General features: G+C 40.0%; 1 protein-coding gene and 1 long non-coding RNA gene across 6 annotated transcripts in view; one reads left to right on the top strand and one right to left on the bottom strand.

Annotated features, from left to right (window-relative positions):
• Positions 1-13,088, bottom strand: part of LOC122549151 — a 30,318-nt gene extending 17,230 nt beyond the window's left edge. The window contains exon 1 of the long non-coding RNA XR_006311431.1: positions 13,007-13,088. This is a non-coding gene — a long non-coding RNA (uncharacterized LOC122549151). The remainder of the gene's footprint in view (positions 1-13,006) is intronic.
• Positions 13,089-13,132: 44 nt separating this feature from the next.
• Positions 13,133-17,296, top strand: part of rnf19a (ring finger protein 19A, RBR E3 ubiquitin protein ligase) — a 74,352-nt gene continuing 70,188 nt past the window's right edge. For 2 of the 5 annotated variants that reach the window (XM_043688493.1, XM_043688489.1), the window contains exon 1: positions 13,375-13,474. The gene's annotated coding sequence lies outside the window, so the exon portion shown is untranslated. Of the gene's footprint in view, positions 13,153-13,374; positions 13,475-13,555; positions 13,657-17,296 lie in introns of those variants that run through there. The other 3 variants (XM_043688492.1, XM_043688490.1, XM_043688491.1) reach the window with 3 other exon arrangements.

Here is a 17,296-nt window from a genome sequence, read left to right as displayed (position 1 = left end):
CAAGACAGCCTATGCGTGCAACTGCAGGAGATGGGGGAGATACTAAACAAATATTTTGCATCAGTGTTTACTGTGGAGAAGGACATGGAAGATACAAAATGTGGGGAAATAGATGATGAATGTCCATATTACAGAGGAGCCCTAGGACTCTGTGGGAAGCTACGAAAGCGATTGCTGGGCTCTTTCCTGAGATATTTGTATCATCAATAGTCACAGGTGAGGTGTTGGAAGACTGCAGGTTGGGTAATATGGTGCCACTATTTAAGAAAGGTGGTAGAGCCGTGGATGATATCCATATGGACTTCAATAAAGCATTCGAGAATGTTCCTCATGGTAAACAGGTTAGCAAGGTTAGATCACATGAAATACAGGGAGAACTAGCCATTTTGATACAGAACTGGCTCAAAGGTAGAAGACAAAGGGTGATGGTGGAGGGTTGCTTTTCAGACTGGAGACCTGTGACCAGTGGTGTAACACAAGGATGAGAGATCAGTCTACTGCTTTTCATCACTTATATAAATAATTTGGATGTCAACAGAGTTGATATAGTTAGTAAGTTTGCAGATAACAACAAAATTGGATGAATTGTGGTCAGTGAAGAAGGTTACCTCAGAGTACAATGGGATCTTGATCACATAGGCCAAGGAGTGGCAGATGGACTTTAATTTAGATAAATGTGAGGTGCTGCGTTTTGGAAAGGCAAATCAGGGCCGGACTTATACACTTAATGGTAAGGCTCTGGGGAGTGTTGCTGAACAAGGAGACCATGGAGTGCAGGTTCATAGTTGCTTGAATGTAGAGTCTCTACTGTGGCTGGGAATACAAAATTGTCAGCATGCTCACCCCCTGCTGTCAGAAGAGTTCAGTTCATTGCCAAATAATAAAGCTAGTGATCCAGAAAAGAGGGTTTCCCATGGAGCAAAGTTTAGTGAAGAAGGTGTTTAGTATGCTTTCCTTTATTGGTCACAGCATTAAGTACAGGAGTTGGGAGGTCATTTTGCGGCTGTACATGACATTGGTTAGGCAACATTTGGAATATTGTGTGCAATTCCAGTCTTCCTCCAATGGGAAGGATGTTGTGAAACTTGAAAGGGTTCAGAATAGATTTACAAGGTTGTTGCCAGGGTTGGAGGGTTGAGCTATAGGGAGAGGCTGAATACGCTGGAGCTGTTTTCCCTGGAACATCACAGGCTGAGGGGTGACCTTATAGAGGTTTATAAAATCATGAGAGGCATGGGTAGGCTAAATAGACAAGGTCTTTCCCCTGGTTTGGGGGAGATTAGAGAGCATAAGTTTAGTGTGAGAGGGGAAAGATTTAAAAGGGATCTAAGGGGCAATATTTTCACACAAAGGGCGATATGTGTATGGAATAAGCTGCCAGACAAAGTAGTGGAGGCTGGTACAGTTACAATATTTAAAAAGGCATCTGGATGAGTATATGAACAGAAAGGGTTGAGGGATACAAGCCAGGTGCTGGCAAATGGGACTAGATTAATTTAGGATATCTGGTCAGCATGGACGAGTTGGGCTGAAGGGTCTGTTTCCGTGCTTTTTGTCACTATGCCTCTCTGTGGTAGTGGTTGGTCCAACTGAACCATTTACTAGACTGCAAAGAGTTATTTAAGTGGACAATAGATGTAAATCATGGGACTAATTCATTTTAGACAATGGAGACTGCTTTTTATTTACAAATTGGGGGGAATACTGACAACAATCAATGCTTTAATAGTGAAATCATGTTTCCCACAAGTAGTCAAAGTGAGTGCAAATACGCAAGGTTGACCTTAGAAAACCATACAAAGACTCAGGCTGACCAATAGGACAATAACAGAGGGGTAAAGAACTGATCATTTGATACTGGCGCATTGAAAATGTTTTGATATTATGGGATGTAGAAGCCTAAAGTCTAAACAACATCCATTTACTTGGCATACTCTCAAATGCATGCAGTGCTCAAAGCCAAGGCTCAAAACTGAATTTTTTAAACTAATTTAATTAAGGGTCTGCTCTATAATGCAGATGAAGCACCTGAGCTGCTTTTTTTTTGCAATGACACATTGGTGTCCTTTATCTTCCAAAGAGTCACTCATTTGTTTTTCATTTCCGTTCTTTGACCTCTTAAATGAAAAGATTGTTCTTCCTGAGTCTGTTCATTATGGCAGTAAAGAACAAATCGTTATGTTGTAATGGCAGTCAACATTATCTGTGTGTTTATCATTGAGACTGGGTTATTAGTTTTTTATTACCTTCAGAGCTTTCTGTTACTCCTCTTGCTCTACCTGCGTTCAAGATTTCATTGGACCATTTTGGCATGTTTTTATTCAATACTCTGTGGGGGACACAAATTAATCTCATTGAAAGAAAAGCATCTCACCTTTGGTGCTTCTCAGAGAGTCAAATTTTTGTGGTTACAAATTACTGGAGACAAGATAAAGTATGATTACTCCTAACATGAGGTTTCAAAGATGGAAGTGGATTTAGGTATTGTATTTGCCACTACTGTGGTGACTCTTCTGTTTTTCAATAGCATGAGGATATAATAAAGTTGTTTGCTGAGAAATCGGGGAAATGTGTTCAGGTATTCAAAAAGAATGGGTACTCAATGAACACAGTCTGCCAATTTCTCAGCAACAAACCCAACAAGCAGACAAAACGTGTTCAGAATCCCTAGCCACTCTCCCCTACATCAAAGACATCTTGAAAATGACTGCCAGACTACTCAGGCCCCTTGGCATCATGGTAGCCCATAAACCCACCAACATAGTAAAAGAGTAGCTAATGAACTTGAAAGACTCTATACAGACAACAAGCAAAACTAATGTAATTTACAAAATAGCGTGCAAGAACTGTAACAAACACTTTTATTGACAAACAGGCAGAAAACTAGCCACCAAGATATATGAACACCAACTAGCCACAAAGCGACACGACCCTCTCTCACTAGTATCCTTACATACAGATAATGAAGGACACCACTTCGACATCCATCCTAGGACAAGCCAGAGACACAATCGAGAATTCCTAGAAGCATGGCATTCCAACTGGAACTCTATCAACAAACACATTGACTTGGACCCCATTTACCACCCCGAGAAAAAGAACAGGAAAGGCCACCACCACAAGAAATGACATCATCAACCCAAAGAAACCCAAACTTACAAATAGAAAGCAGGAATCATCAGCAACGCTTCGTCGGGAAGCTCACTGAAGATGTTACCTAGTATGGTGATGAAACATCTGAAAATGAACATACCAACTCAGCGAGCAAACCTACATCTAGAACCTCAACCTGAGCTACAAATCTTCTCAAAATGTGCTCATATAATAAAGTACTATGCAAATGTTAAGATTTTTCTTTTCCTCATTTAGTGAGTTTTTCTCTGTTGGCATGGACAATGTGCAGTGAATTGTAATACTGACAGGAGAGAAAGAAATGCCACACAATAGAGGTACTAAACAGGAGACACTCAAACAGAATTCTGGCACTTCCTGACTACTGGAGGGCTAACCTCCAGAGGGTGATTCAAGTTCACTGAATTTCACTCACATGCAACAATAATGTCACTGGTAAAGCAGTCACGAGTTGTTCTCTTGGAAGGAATAGGTCAAAATGGAGGATCCAGTATGGAAAATTAATCTGTGTCTTTGTAGGGAATACCTATCCTATTGAGTATGAAATGTAGCAAGTGAAGATTAATTGTACACTCCACCTTAGGAATACAGAGCTTAAGTTTTATTTTCTGAAACAGAAAAGTGTATTTATGATTTACACTTGCTCGGATGCATTTTATAGTCCATGCCTGACTGTCCTGAGAAGTTAGTGGTGGACTTCTGCCTCGTACTGTCACAATTATTAAATAGCGAATTTTAAATGTTTTAATTAGACAGTGTGAACACAGCAATATATTTAGTAGTATAACTCCAAGAGGGCACTTGGAGATGATAGAAACCCCATGATAATACTGTTCATCCTTCTCAGCTGTAGATGGCAGGGACCCCAGAGTTGCTGTCAAAGTCAGCTCGTTTAGTTGCTGCACTGCACTCCGTCCTTAGCACATGCAGCTGAAGTGGGAGAGAATGAATATTGAGTTCAATGGATCCAGTGAAGCAAAACGAATTAGTCGTTGCAAAGGCCTTGACGTTAATGAAATATTCTTTACGATGGTTTTTAAATTTTCTCAGAAACTAATGCACTCAACTACGTATCCTTTCTGAATGTATTAAGTGATTTTGCTACTTGTTGAACGTGAGAAAAGAACTGACATACCTGACGGATTCAAAGTTAATCCAATGATGTAAATGTGATTCATTTTAATTTAACAAATTGACATATTTGACTAGTAAATTAGCAGATATGTTATTTATACAATTTTTTATCACAGATGGGATATTCCTGGCATGTGATTCTATAAGTATTCACAAGGTTAAAGGATGATTATGGATAATAACTGCTTCATTGATAATTTATACTTTCAAAGACATAGTAAAGTCTTATTCACTTTTTCAAAAAAAATCTTATTCCTCTACTTTTCCCTGTATTAATCGATCTACAAGTTTATTCACTATTTGTGTGCTTAGTCATAACGACACCTTTTCCTAGTTTGTACCCGTGTCCTCAAAGTTTAACTTAAAACAGTAAAGCAGGTCAATCTTTTTTGAAAGATATTTCCAATCGTTATGTTCAGATGTGGTACACATCTGGAGCAGGTTAGCACTTGAAACCAAGCCTCCTGTCCCAGAGGTAGGGATGCTACTACTGTGCCACAACAGCCCCTCAAAGATATTTTTATATCTTTATTCTTATAGTAAGATCACCTCTAACGTGCCTTGTCCCAGGTTGAAACATTAAGTTCCTCTACCCATTGCTCATGATACTTAGATAATATGTTGTGGGAATTTGGGAAATGCTCACATGATGTTTTTTAATAGGGAATATTTTGCAAATAGAATCGAGTTCAACCGCAAACCAAATTCTATATCCCTTTGTCTGCCTCAGAGATGAGAGTGCTTGGGTGAAGTATTTTTAACACATGGATAAAGTGTCGGAAGTGTGGAGGGAGGCTAATATTGGGCTGGGAAGGAAAGACCCATGAGCCTAATGTGAGTGGTGGGTAAGTTATTGGAAGGGAATAGGATTTATGTGCATTTGGAAAGGCAAGGACTGGTTAATGATAGTCAACACGGCTGTGTATGTGAGAAATTGTGTCTCACAAATTTGATTGAGGTTTTTGAAGAGGTTATCAAGAAGATAGATGAAAGCAGAAGAGTAGACATCGTCTACATGGACTTTAGCAAGGCCTTTGACATGATAGATTGGTTAGGAAGATGAGATCATATGGGATTCAGGGAGAGAAAGCTAATTGGATACAAAAGATAGGAGACAGAGCGTGGTGGTAGAACGTTGTTATTTGAATTGGAGGCCTGCAATCAGTTGTGTACCACAAGGATCAGTGATGGGTCTACTGTTGTTCGTCATTTATATGAACAATTTGGATGGGAATATAGGAGGTATGGTTAGTAAGTTTGCGAATGACACCAAAATTGGTGGTATAATGGACTGTGAAAAAGGTTATCTAAGAATACAAAGATCTTGATCAGATGTGCAAATGGGCTAAGAAGTGGTAGATAGAATTTAATTCAGACAAATGTGAGGTGTTGTAGTTTGATAAGTCAAACCAGGGCAGGACTTATACAATTAATGGTAGGACCCTGAGGAGGTTGTTGAACAGAAGGACCTAGGGGTCAGGTTCATAGTTTCTTGAAAGTTGCGATGCATGTAGCCATGGTAGTGAAGAAGAACACTTACCTTCATTGGTCAGAGCATCGAGTACAATTCTAGTCACCTTGCTATAGGAAGGACTTTGTTAAACTAGAAAAGGTGCAGAAAAACATTTACAAGGATGTTGCTGGGACTGCAGGGTTTGAGTTATAAGGAGAGGCTGAATAGCCTGGGACTGTTTTCCCCTGGAGTGTCAGAGGCTGATAGTGACTTGACAGACATTTGTAAAATCATGAGGGAAAAAGATAAAATGAATAGCCAAGGTATTTTCCCAGGATAGAGGATTCCAAAACAAGAAGGTATAGGTTTAGGATGAAAGGGTGAAAAATTTAATGGGGACCTGTGGAGCAATTTTTCAGACAGAGGGTGATACGTGTACAGAATGAACTGCCAGAGGAAGTGGTAGAAGTGGGTACAATTACAACATTTAAAAGACATTTGGACAGGTACCTGAAAAGGAAAGATTAGAGGAATATGGACCAAATGCAGGCAGATGGGAATTGTTAAATTTGGGATACCTGGTCTGCATGGATGAGTTGGACCAAAGCTTCTGTTTCTGGGCTATATGACTCTATAACTCAGATCTTTGAGAATAATGTTTAGCCTCATGATTCTTCTCTGTACTAGCTTTTGCACTAGACTGATTCCTGTTCTTGGCAACCAGAACCAGATACAACAGTTAAGGTGGTTGTGACCTTTTACCTTCTCTGATGTTTATTGTAATGATTCAGCAATATAGTTCCAACATTCCCCTGCTAATTTCTGTCATGGTTGAATGTACCAAATCTACTAAAATCCCCAGGTCTCATCCAGCTTCACTCTCAGTTAATTCAACACCAACATAGAGACCTTGGAGTACAAGTTCATTGTTCCTTGAAAGTGGAGTCACAGGTAGACAGGACAGTGAAAAAGGCATTAGGGATGCTTGCCTTCATTGTAAAGGCCATTCGTTAGGCCACTTTTAAAATATTGCATGCAATTCTGGTCTCCCTGCTATTGGAAGGATGCTGTGAAACTGGAAAGGGTTCAGAAAAGATTTCCAAGGATGTTGCCAGGGTCGGAGGCTTTGAGCTATAGGGAGAAGCTAAATAGGCAGGGGCCATTTTCCCTGGAGTGTTGGAGGCTGACAGGTGACCTTATGGAGGTTTATAAAATCCTGAAGGACATGGATAGGGTCAAGAGACAAGGTATTTTCCCTGGGGTAGTGGAGTCCAGAACTAGAGGGCATAAGTTTAAGGTGAGAAGAGAAAGATGTAAAAGGACCTAAGGGACAACTTTTTCACACAGAAGGTGGTGCATGTATGGAATGAGCTGCCAGTAGACATTTTGGAGGCTGGTACAACTACAACATTTAAAAGGTATGGGTATATGAATAGGAAGCGTTTAGAGGATATGAACTAAATGCTGGCAAATGGGACTAGATTTATTTAGGATATCTGGTCGGCATGCATAAGTTGGACCGAAGGGTCTGGTTCCATGCTGTACAGCTCTATGACTCTATGGTTCACAGGAAAAAGAAAGGACAGTACAAATATTCTATGCACATTACTTTGCAATTGTTGTCTCTAAATTCTGAGTATGATTGTTTTGCCCACTTTCATATCTATCTGTTACATTCTGTCATTTCTAAACTATCTCTTTAACTGCATCTCCAATTTAATATCATCTGCAAGATTGATGGCTCATCACTGAGATTCCGAATCCAGGTTTTTCTACAAACGAAAGATTATTGTGGTCCCAGCATTGAGTGTGAGACAATGCATATAGTACCTTCTTCACCACTCCTCAAACTGACATAACTGACAAAAATAGTTCATTGTTTGCAGTTTTAGAATATTCTATTGTTGTGAAAGGTGTCATATAAATGCAACAATACTTCTTCCCTCTAACATGCTTATCTTCTTTTAACCTCAAATCGATTTCTCATCCATTCTTCATGTTTACCCTGAATGTCCACAGTTTAGAATTTGATACTAATTTTTTGTTTGTGTTAATATACAGTGCCTTTAAGAGACGTGTTCTGTCCTGTTTCTCTTGCAGAGGAGTGTTGTTACAGTGTTGCTGGAATTCTCCTGCAATAGGCAATTGGTAAACAGCTTCAAGTCATTTCTTATTTAAAAAGAGAGACAGTCGGCAGAGTTTGACTCACTCAGAGACTGAGACGATTTTGGTTTTGCTTTTGCTTTTGGTTAGTTGGTGCCTTTAGCTGGCTGCTGCAGCTGAAAGCTTGAGTTTTCTGCTGCTACAGTGAAGCCTGAAACAGAGAGGCTTCCTCTTAAAATCAAAAGGGGCACGTTGTTTATTTCAGTGTTCCTTTGTACTGGACTGGAGACAGACATGAGAATAATCATTATATTGCTGAATTGACTTTACCAAGGGTGTGTTTATGGGATACTGCCTGTATTGGAACATTGATGATTAGTGGTTAAATAGTACATTATCTTGTTAAGTATTTTAACAGAGTTATGGCATTTCTTCTTTTTGTTGTATTTTAACTGTTTTGCAAGTATAAAGTCTGTTTTGATCAAAGCTTAGCAGTGGACTAATCGAAGCATATCTGGAACATAACACCTTCCACTTGCCTTTTAAAATATATAAAAGTTAGGGTCTAGTCTATCTCCATAATATACTTTGGGAGGTCTGGTCTGGTCCATTACATGTAACTTTATCAAAAGCTTTTTAGAAGTCAGGTTACACAAGGACTCTTGTGGCTGAGCGGTCATATCCTTATTTCTGAAACGGGGGCCCAATATCAAGTCCCACTTGCTCCTAAAACCATTTCTGAACAGAAAATATCTACATCACGTAATAGGGATTACCACAGCCCACTTGGATTATCACTTAATGAAATTGACAATATTCTACAGGTAAAATCTTCCCCATCTGAACATGTTAATTGCTATTACATAATTGTGGATGATTCTCAGTTTGACTCCAGATATGATTTCTATTTGTAAGGATCTTTTATTATGATTACATGATGGAAGAAAAATGTCTCAGCATTTTCTTGTGTCCGTTTATCAACTTTCCTGAAAAAGGAATCATATTCAGTTGTTTTCAGGTCCCATATATCTCGAGTATGTAATGATTTCTTTACAATAATTGTCAGTACTTCAAAAATTTCTTTGCTAGTTTCCTTCCATACTGAGATATCATTTATCCCAAATCATTTACTTGTTTTGAGCTAATTAATTTACATAAAATTTCCATCCCATTTTAAGAATCATTCATTTTACTTGGTGTGTCTTTGTTTGGAAAGATCATATTGCCCATGCCTTTCATGGTGTACATTTTGTGGAATGATTTGTGGAACCTCAGTTTTAAACCCATTTCATTTTATCTTACTGTTTCAATGACAGCTGTCTTGCTGGAGTGATACTGAATTTTTTTTTACTCTTACACTTAGCTACTGCAATTAGATTTTTCCAAGTTCGCTTTCTTCATTTGGTTATAGTTTCAAAATTTCTTATGTGCATCCTAGATACTCCAATATCTTTTCATTTTGCAGATTTTTCTCATAATGTTTTCCACTTCATAAGATTATTAAAAACATATTTAGGGTTATGCTTGTTTTGTCAGAGTTACTGGTTTTCTCAAGATATTTAGAAATAACCTGCCACCACATATCCATGTCATTCCTAAGACCACCAATTTACACCACTGTAACATTGTCCACTCCTGCTCCTGCCTCAATTCATCTGCTGAAGCCCTCAGAGTGCAGAGTGTGTTGCTGGAAAAGCACAGCAGGTCAGGCAGCATCTGAGGAGCAGGAGAATCAACGTTTCCGGCAAGGGCCGTTCATCAGGAATGAGGCTTGTGAGCCGAGGGGGTAAAGAGATAAATGGGAGAGGGGTGGGGCTGGGGGGGAAGGTAGCTGAGAGTGCAATAGGCAGATGGAGGTAATGATAGGCCGGATAGGAGGGTGGAACGGATAGGATAGAAAGAGGATGGACTGGGAGGAAAGGTCATGAGGGTGGTGCCGAGTTGGAAGGTTGGAACTGGGATAAGGTAGGGGGAGGCGAATCCCACTCATCTATTGTTCTTGTGTTTTCTGATTCACCTTGGTTTCAGATCAAACAACACCTTGCTTTTAAAATTCTGATCCTTGTTTTCAAATCCCTCCAAAGTTTAACCATCCTGATACAGCCCTTTGAGACTATATGTACTCATCTAATTCTGGTGCTGCCAATTAGCTATTGTGAATTTAAATTGGTCCAATACTGGCTGCTGTACCTTCAAATATCAAGGCTCTAAACTCTTGCAATTTCCTTCTCAAACCTCTGTGACTCTTGCGTCTAGATTTTTGTGCCTCCAGTTGAATTGGAGTAGAGACTTAATGAGGACAGGCAATCTAAAAATAGCAGGCAGGATATGATCCTGGGGTTCCTTGCCTCAGCAAGTTTTGCTGGTCCAAGTTAAGGGTGTAGGTAGCAGGCCATACCTGGTTCTTTGGAGTTGGTCAGTTCCATATCTCAGGGTTGGTATTTCATGCCACACTGCCTGCAGTTTTCATTGAGTTGGGCCTACTGCTCAAGGATTCATTGGTTATACCCCTCAGAAGAGTTGTGAACCACAGTTTGGATTTGAGAAGTCTACGGAAGTTATGTTTAAAAGTTCTTATCCATGTTTTGACCTGCAAGCCACCTCCATGTCGACTCAGCCCAATATGAACTGTAGTTAGAACCCATTAGCTTTATGATAAGAATGACAAATCATGGAAAAAAATCACCCATTCAGAAATTTGATCTAAAAAAAACCTGCTGCCACAAAAAATGGAGTCATTAAAATTGGGGATAGTGAAGGGAATTAGGGGAGCATAGGTAGATCAGAGGATTGTAGGGCTGGAGGATATTAATGGAGATTGGGGGCGGGAAAAGAGAGAACATGGAAATATTTGAAAACAAGGACAAGTATCAATCAATAAATACATTAATCAGGCAAAAAAATTCTAAGAAACATTTCAACAACAATAGAAATGCATCTAAACTAGATGAGGCAGATAAGCCTCATAAGGGTTGCAGGAAGCAGAATCTTAGATCTGATAGAAATCGGAAGAGTAAGTCATCAGTTAGGTTTATCCAAATACCCAGATAGAGAAACAAAAATCAGAAACCAGGATTAGGCAAGCAGTGATATGTGACTGCTGATATTTCCACTACATTATAATTCCATATTGCCACAACAGCCTTCAGCACTGGGATCATTCACGGGAATACATCATAATGGAATAGCTTCCACTCCCTCATTTGTGAACATCAGATAGCAAACGTGCTTCCACAAATTCATCTTATATTCTTTCAGCTTTTCTGTAATACCTTCCTTATGCTTTTGGTTTACCTTGAAAATGTCAGGTATTTCTTTAAATTTTAATTTCCCTCAACTGTTTTGATTTACCTTTTTTTCCCTCAGGTATTATTTAATTTTAACTATTTTGGGAGGTTCCCCTTTTATCATCTGCTCTTTCATCTTCGTTTTGCTCCACTGCACCATTAACCTGTGTTTTCCTTTCAGATCTACTTCTGTAGCTCTTATTTAAAAAAAAAACCCTAACTTGTATCACACCTTTAAAATAGTGAAAGACACAGTACTTACAGTTACTGTCTGGACCTGTTCTTCCTCTCCCCCATTACATTTACTTAACTTGTTAAACTTCACACTATTTAGAGGCTTTGGAGAATTCAGTTCTCTCAGTTGCAAAATATATTTCCAAATAATTTACCAAGTTACTAATTTGAGAAGCTCTCAGTCCTGTCTGACATCCTTTGGGTGAGTCTTCTATAAGATTGATTAAAAGGTTGACTGTGGCTCTTGGGTAATCCAAATCATCTACCTTCATTTTATGTGTAATTTGTTATCAATTGCAAAAAGAAATACAGCATCTTTAATGTAATAAAACATCCTGAGATGCTTCATTGGAACATTACAAAATCAAGAATAGCATCAAGACAACCAGCAGATCTGCCAACAATTAAGGTAGTCTTACAGAAGGAAAGCAGAGAGGTAAGGAAAGAATGCCAAGTCTTGGACTTAATAATTGAAGGTACAGTCACCAATGGTTGAGAGACTCAGTCCACTGATGTTCATTTATATAAATGATTTGGATGGGAATATAGGAAGCATGGTAAGTTAGTTTGTGGGTGACACCAAAATTGGTGATCTAGTTGACAATGAGGAAGGATATCTAAAATTACAAAGCGATCTTGATCAAATGGGCTGAGGAGTGGCAGGTGGAGTATAATTTAGATAAATGTGAAGTGTTGCAACAAGGGCAAGACTTACGCAGTAAATGGTCTGGCCCTGGGAAGTGTTGTATAACAGAGATCTAGGCGTTCAGGTACATAATTCATTCAAAGTTATGTCACAGACAGATAGAGTGGCAAAGGAGGTGTTTGGAACACTTGCTCAGACCACTGAGTTTAGGAGCTGAACCATCAATGTTGCAGTTGTACATGACGTTGGTGATGCCACTTTTGAAGCACTGTGTCACCCTGCTATGGGAAGGATATTATTAAATTGGACAGGGTACAGAAAAGACCTAGAAGGACGTTACCAGGATTAGAGGCTTTGAGTTAAAAGGAGTGGCTGGATAAGCTGGGACTTTTTTCACTGGAGTTTAGGAAATTGAGTGGAAATATTTGAAATCATGAGGCACATGGATAGGGAAAATAGACAAGGTCTTTTCCCTAGGAGCGGGAATCCCAAACTAGAAGGCATAGGTTTAAAGTGAGAGGGGAAAAGATTCAAAAAGAATCTGACGGGCAACTTTTTCACAGTGGGTGGTGCATGTATAGAAAGAGCTGCCAGAGGAAGTGGTGAAGGCTGGTGCAATTAAACGGTTAAAAAGCATAAGGATGGGTATATGAATAGGAAGGGTTAAGATGTGGGCCAAATGTTGGCAGATGGGACGAGATTAGTTTAGGATATCTGATCGGCATGGACAAATTGGACTAAAGGGTCTGCATAGTCTCAAACTTTATGCAGCCCGCCGTTTGTCCCTCATCCTGACTTTTGTATTAAAAAAAAATGTTTGGAGTACAAAAAGTACTCATTGACCAGCGAAGCACTTTGAGGTGTCGCAAAAGATGCTATATAAATGTAATTTCCTTCTTTCTTTGCAGTTGTCAGCGATTTAAAATAAAACCGAAGTAGACAATTTTCTAGAAACGCGATATTTAAACGGCCGAAAAGAAATTAAATAATTCACTACGACGTTTGTGACTGATTTACCCTCATTTCACCCCATGACAAGTTAACCTGTATGTACGGTTCCGGGAAGGATCATCCATTTTAAAACAAGAATGGAGAGCGATGAAGCTGTACCGCTCCCAGTCTGACCCCTCCCTCCCGGGTGAACAACTACGCATTCTTCGCGCGTGAGTAAACAGCCTAGCCCTGCGCGCACTCCTAAGAAATGCAGCAGGGCAAACCGTCCCTCCCTGCTCGATTCGTGCAGAAAGGACATTTCAGCTCCAAATCAGTTCGAACATCGTGTACAGCCGAGCAAGCACGCGCAGACCGCGGTGGTGCGCGCACGCGTCAGCAGAAGGTGCGGAGTGGGTGGAGCGGCGGGCTGTGTGTGTGGGGGTGGGGCTGGTGATCTCGGAGGAGGGAATTCAGGGAACTCTGCGAGGCGGTGGACAGATAGACAGACGGAGGGACCGACGGGCTGTCTGCGAGCGTCTGAGACTTCAGTTGGTGAGTGTGAGCTGGAAGGAATCGGGCCAGAGTGGAGGCGAATGCAGAATTTAGATTGGGGAGGGACGGGAGTAGACAAGGGCTGATCCGAGTGGCCTGTGTCTGGGTTTCTTTCGCTGGATCGTTCAGACCCTCTCTGGCTTGGGCAAGGCCCCCCTCTCCCTCTCCAGGAATGTAAAACGGTTGGTGTCTGGATCATTACAGTCCGGGTCCCGAAGGAGGATACTCGTACTCTCTGGGACGGCTATTGGGTGCAAACATACTCCCTTCCCCCTTCCTCCTTCTTTCCCAGACACTGTGCTGGGGGCTGCAATCTTGAATTCTTTTCTCATCTTTTCTACTTCCTTCCCCCGCCCCATTCACAATAGGGTAAAGTAGAAACAGATGTTGGAAGGGATAAGTCATGGAATATTGCCAGGACTGTTTTTTTCTTTTGAATGAACTTGTTTGGGAATCTGGGTGCATACGTTCCAAATATTTGCAGCACCTGAAACGAGATTTGTTTTTTCCTGTCTCTCTTTTTTAATTTCTCTTCGGAAAAGACTTGGTAACAAAATTAGAAACTGCACGGGGCGAAGTTCACGCAGAATGTTTACATTTTCCGCCAGTGATCTGTTGCTTCTGACAAACCGTGAATGTCCTTTTAAATCACATGGTTTAAAATTGAAAAAAAGTTGTGTCGTGGAAGCGTGATTTATTTGTTAAATAGCATGGAGTGCATTCGACGCTTCTAATCGGTCTAAAGCTCAAGATTTGATGTGGGCAGGGGATCACGGAGGGGAGTGGAAGTGCACTTGACCTAATGTACAGTCAAAGTATGATTTGCTAAGATTACAACTAAATATGTTCCACCTTAACTCTGAGCATTCATGCATATTTTATTAATTTATGTTGGTGGGAGCACAATTATGCATGGCTAATAATTCACTCTAGGGTTGTAATGGTTTAAACATCTTTCAGGAAATGTGTATTTTGAGATTGTGCCGCTTTGCAGATTTTCATGTACTATAAAGTAACATGTTACTGGCTATGTTTTAATTAGCATGTACCTGGAGAGTTGTGCTTATTAGTTGCATTGGACCTATTCAGTTAAAAATCATACCAGGTTATAGTCCGAAAGATTTATTTGGAAGTACAAGCTTTCGGAGCATTGCTCCTTTGTCAGGTAACTAGCCAGCTGATGAAGGATGAGTGCTCCGAAAACTTATAGTTCCAAATAAACTTAGTCTATAACCTGGTGTGATTTTTAACTTTGTCCACCCGAGTTCAACACTGGCACCTCCACATCATCGACCTATTTAGACCTAGCAGATTTCCAGATTTGATGTAAAGCTTTCTTATTTAACCTCTGGCTCTCTGGTGACGTTACCATTCAGCATATTGCATAATGGATATAAAAAAATTCTATACATAGATGCTCAAACATCCTATGACTGCTGTTGTACTGGTTTTTTCAATGACTGAAGAGAACTGACAAGCCAGACCCCACCTTTCAGATTTTAAGCAGTGTAAGGAAGACTTATTTTTACTTTCAATCTTTGGCTGACTTTCATTCCACTTCCAAGTATTCTTGCTGTAATAAAGTTTAATCTTAAATATGTATTCGGTACTGACCCAACACCAGTACTTCTGGTGTTGGGTCAGTACCGAACAGGATGTGGCACTGATGCTAAAAACAAGTGCTTGCAGATCTGAGGGCTTTGACAGTAGTTTGTGAAGTATTACATTTTTGTGGAGGAGGATTTGTTTCAAATTCTAGGAGAGGGAAGAATCTGCCTTGGAACAATTCCAGATGTCACATTTCCTATTATATTTTCCCAAACAACAGCTGGCTTTTTTCTTAAGATGGCTGGTTTTGTGCAAAGTGTGAACTCAACAAGTTCTTACATTTTATGGAATTTGGCATTGCTTTCTCGATAAACATTGATTTTAAAAACTTTTTTACCTTATTGGATTGATGTTTTTTGGTAATAGTCTATAAAATGTTGCTAGTTCTTTAAATAAGATACAAAAAAGGCATCATATAGCAAAGTCAAACACTGTCTGGATGAAGCAAAATATTGTAAAATAAAGATTAGCACAGTGCAATCGATATTATACTGAGTTATGATGGAATGTGATGGCATGTTTTTTGGTACTGCGTTGAGCATCATGTTGGTGTTGCGAGACCCTTTACTCAGTCCTTCTTTTAAATGCATTTTTTATGATCTCAAAAAATCTTTGAAGATATTAGACAGGATTGTATGATTTTTGAACAAGTTGAAAGAGTAATGTTTTGATTAAATTTTGTCACCTGGCCCATAGTGAACCGGAGAAAGTGAGGATTGCAGATGCTGGAGACCAGAGTTGAAAAATGTGGTGCTAGAAAAACACAGCAGGCCAGGCAGCATCCAAGAAGCGCTTATGCCCAAAACGTCGATTCTCCTGCTCCTCGGATGCTGCCTGGCCTGCTGTGTTTTTCAACAACCACATTTTTCAACCGTTGTGAACCATTTAAACCTAGGTGGTCTTAGAATTTCACCCAAGCCTTTCTTTGGCTTGTTGCAATTTTTAATGGCAGTAAAAGCAATGGAACTAAACATGTTGATTAAAGTTGGTCCTTATTCCTAATTCTGGTCATGATTGCTTTCTGGTGATGCAAGGACTGAAAACCTGAGAGTGCAATTTTATTTGGCTACCAGAGTTCTGTACCATTGACTATCATGAAATTCGAAAGAACTGGGGATGCTGGAAATTAGAAACAAAAACAGAAATTGCTGGAAAAACAATTTTTCTGGCAGCATCTGTGGAGAGAAATCTGAGTTAATGTTTCAGGTGCAGTGACCCTTCAGACTAAAGTGAAAGTGAGATTGAACTGAGAGTAAAGGGACAGATTGGGTAAGAGTGCATGATAGGTCACAGCAAATTATGGATTTTATTTTTTCTCTGCTGCCAAATTGAAGTTGTAAAAGAACCAGATGTCATTGAAAAAGGGAACAAGTTGATTTTACATTTTGCATATGATGTTAAGGTAATTTTTCAAGCACAATATTTCAATTATCATTTCAGGTTCTTGCACTTCGTTTTCCTTCAATGATACAAGACAATTGGGTCTTTTCTTTGCCATAATTACACTACGTTTTGTGCTTGAAGAATTGTAATTGAGAATGGGTGGGGGTGAAGGTGCAGGGGTGGATCAGCATGAGATTGAGCTTCAGATATATTTAAGTACCATAAACTGCAGCATTTATTAAGAGGTCTGTATGGCAGCTGAGAGTTCAGTAGTACCATTGATGTAACAAATATTTAGTGCCTTTGTACAGACTGTGAAACTTTTGTCTGACAAAACTCTTTAGAGTCATAGAGTCATAGAAGTGTACAGCATGGAAACAGACCCTTCGGTCCAACCTGTCCATGCCGACCAGATATCCCAACCCAATCTAGTCCCACCTGTCAAAACCGGGCCCATATCCCTCCAAACCCTTCCTATTCATATACCCATCCAAATGCCTCATAAATGTTGCAATTGTAACAGCCTCCACCACGTCCTCTGGCAGCTCATTCCACACACGTACCACAGTCTGCGTGAAAAAGTTGCCCCTTAGGTCTCTTATATATCTTTCCCCTCTCAACCTAAACCTATGCCCTCTAGTTCTGGACTCCCCCACCCCAGGGAAAAGACTTTGTCTATTTATCCTATCCATGCCTCTCATAATTTTGTAAACCTCAGCCTCCGACACTCCAGGGAAAACAGCCCCAGCCTGTTCAGCCTCTCCCTGTAGCTCAAATCCTCCAACCCTGGCAGCATCCTTGTAAATCTTTTCTGAACCCTTTCAAGTTTCA

Source organism: Chiloscyllium plagiosum, chromosome 4 (assembly GCF_004010195.1).
Source record: "Chiloscyllium plagiosum isolate BGI_BamShark_2017 chromosome 4, ASM401019v2, whole genome shotgun sequence".
Lineage (NCBI taxonomy): Eukaryota > Metazoa > Chordata > Chondrichthyes > Orectolobiformes > Hemiscylliidae > Chiloscyllium > Chiloscyllium plagiosum.
The sequence above is the reverse complement of the archived record's forward strand: the minus strand, read 5'-3'. Positions and strand labels throughout refer to the sequence as shown.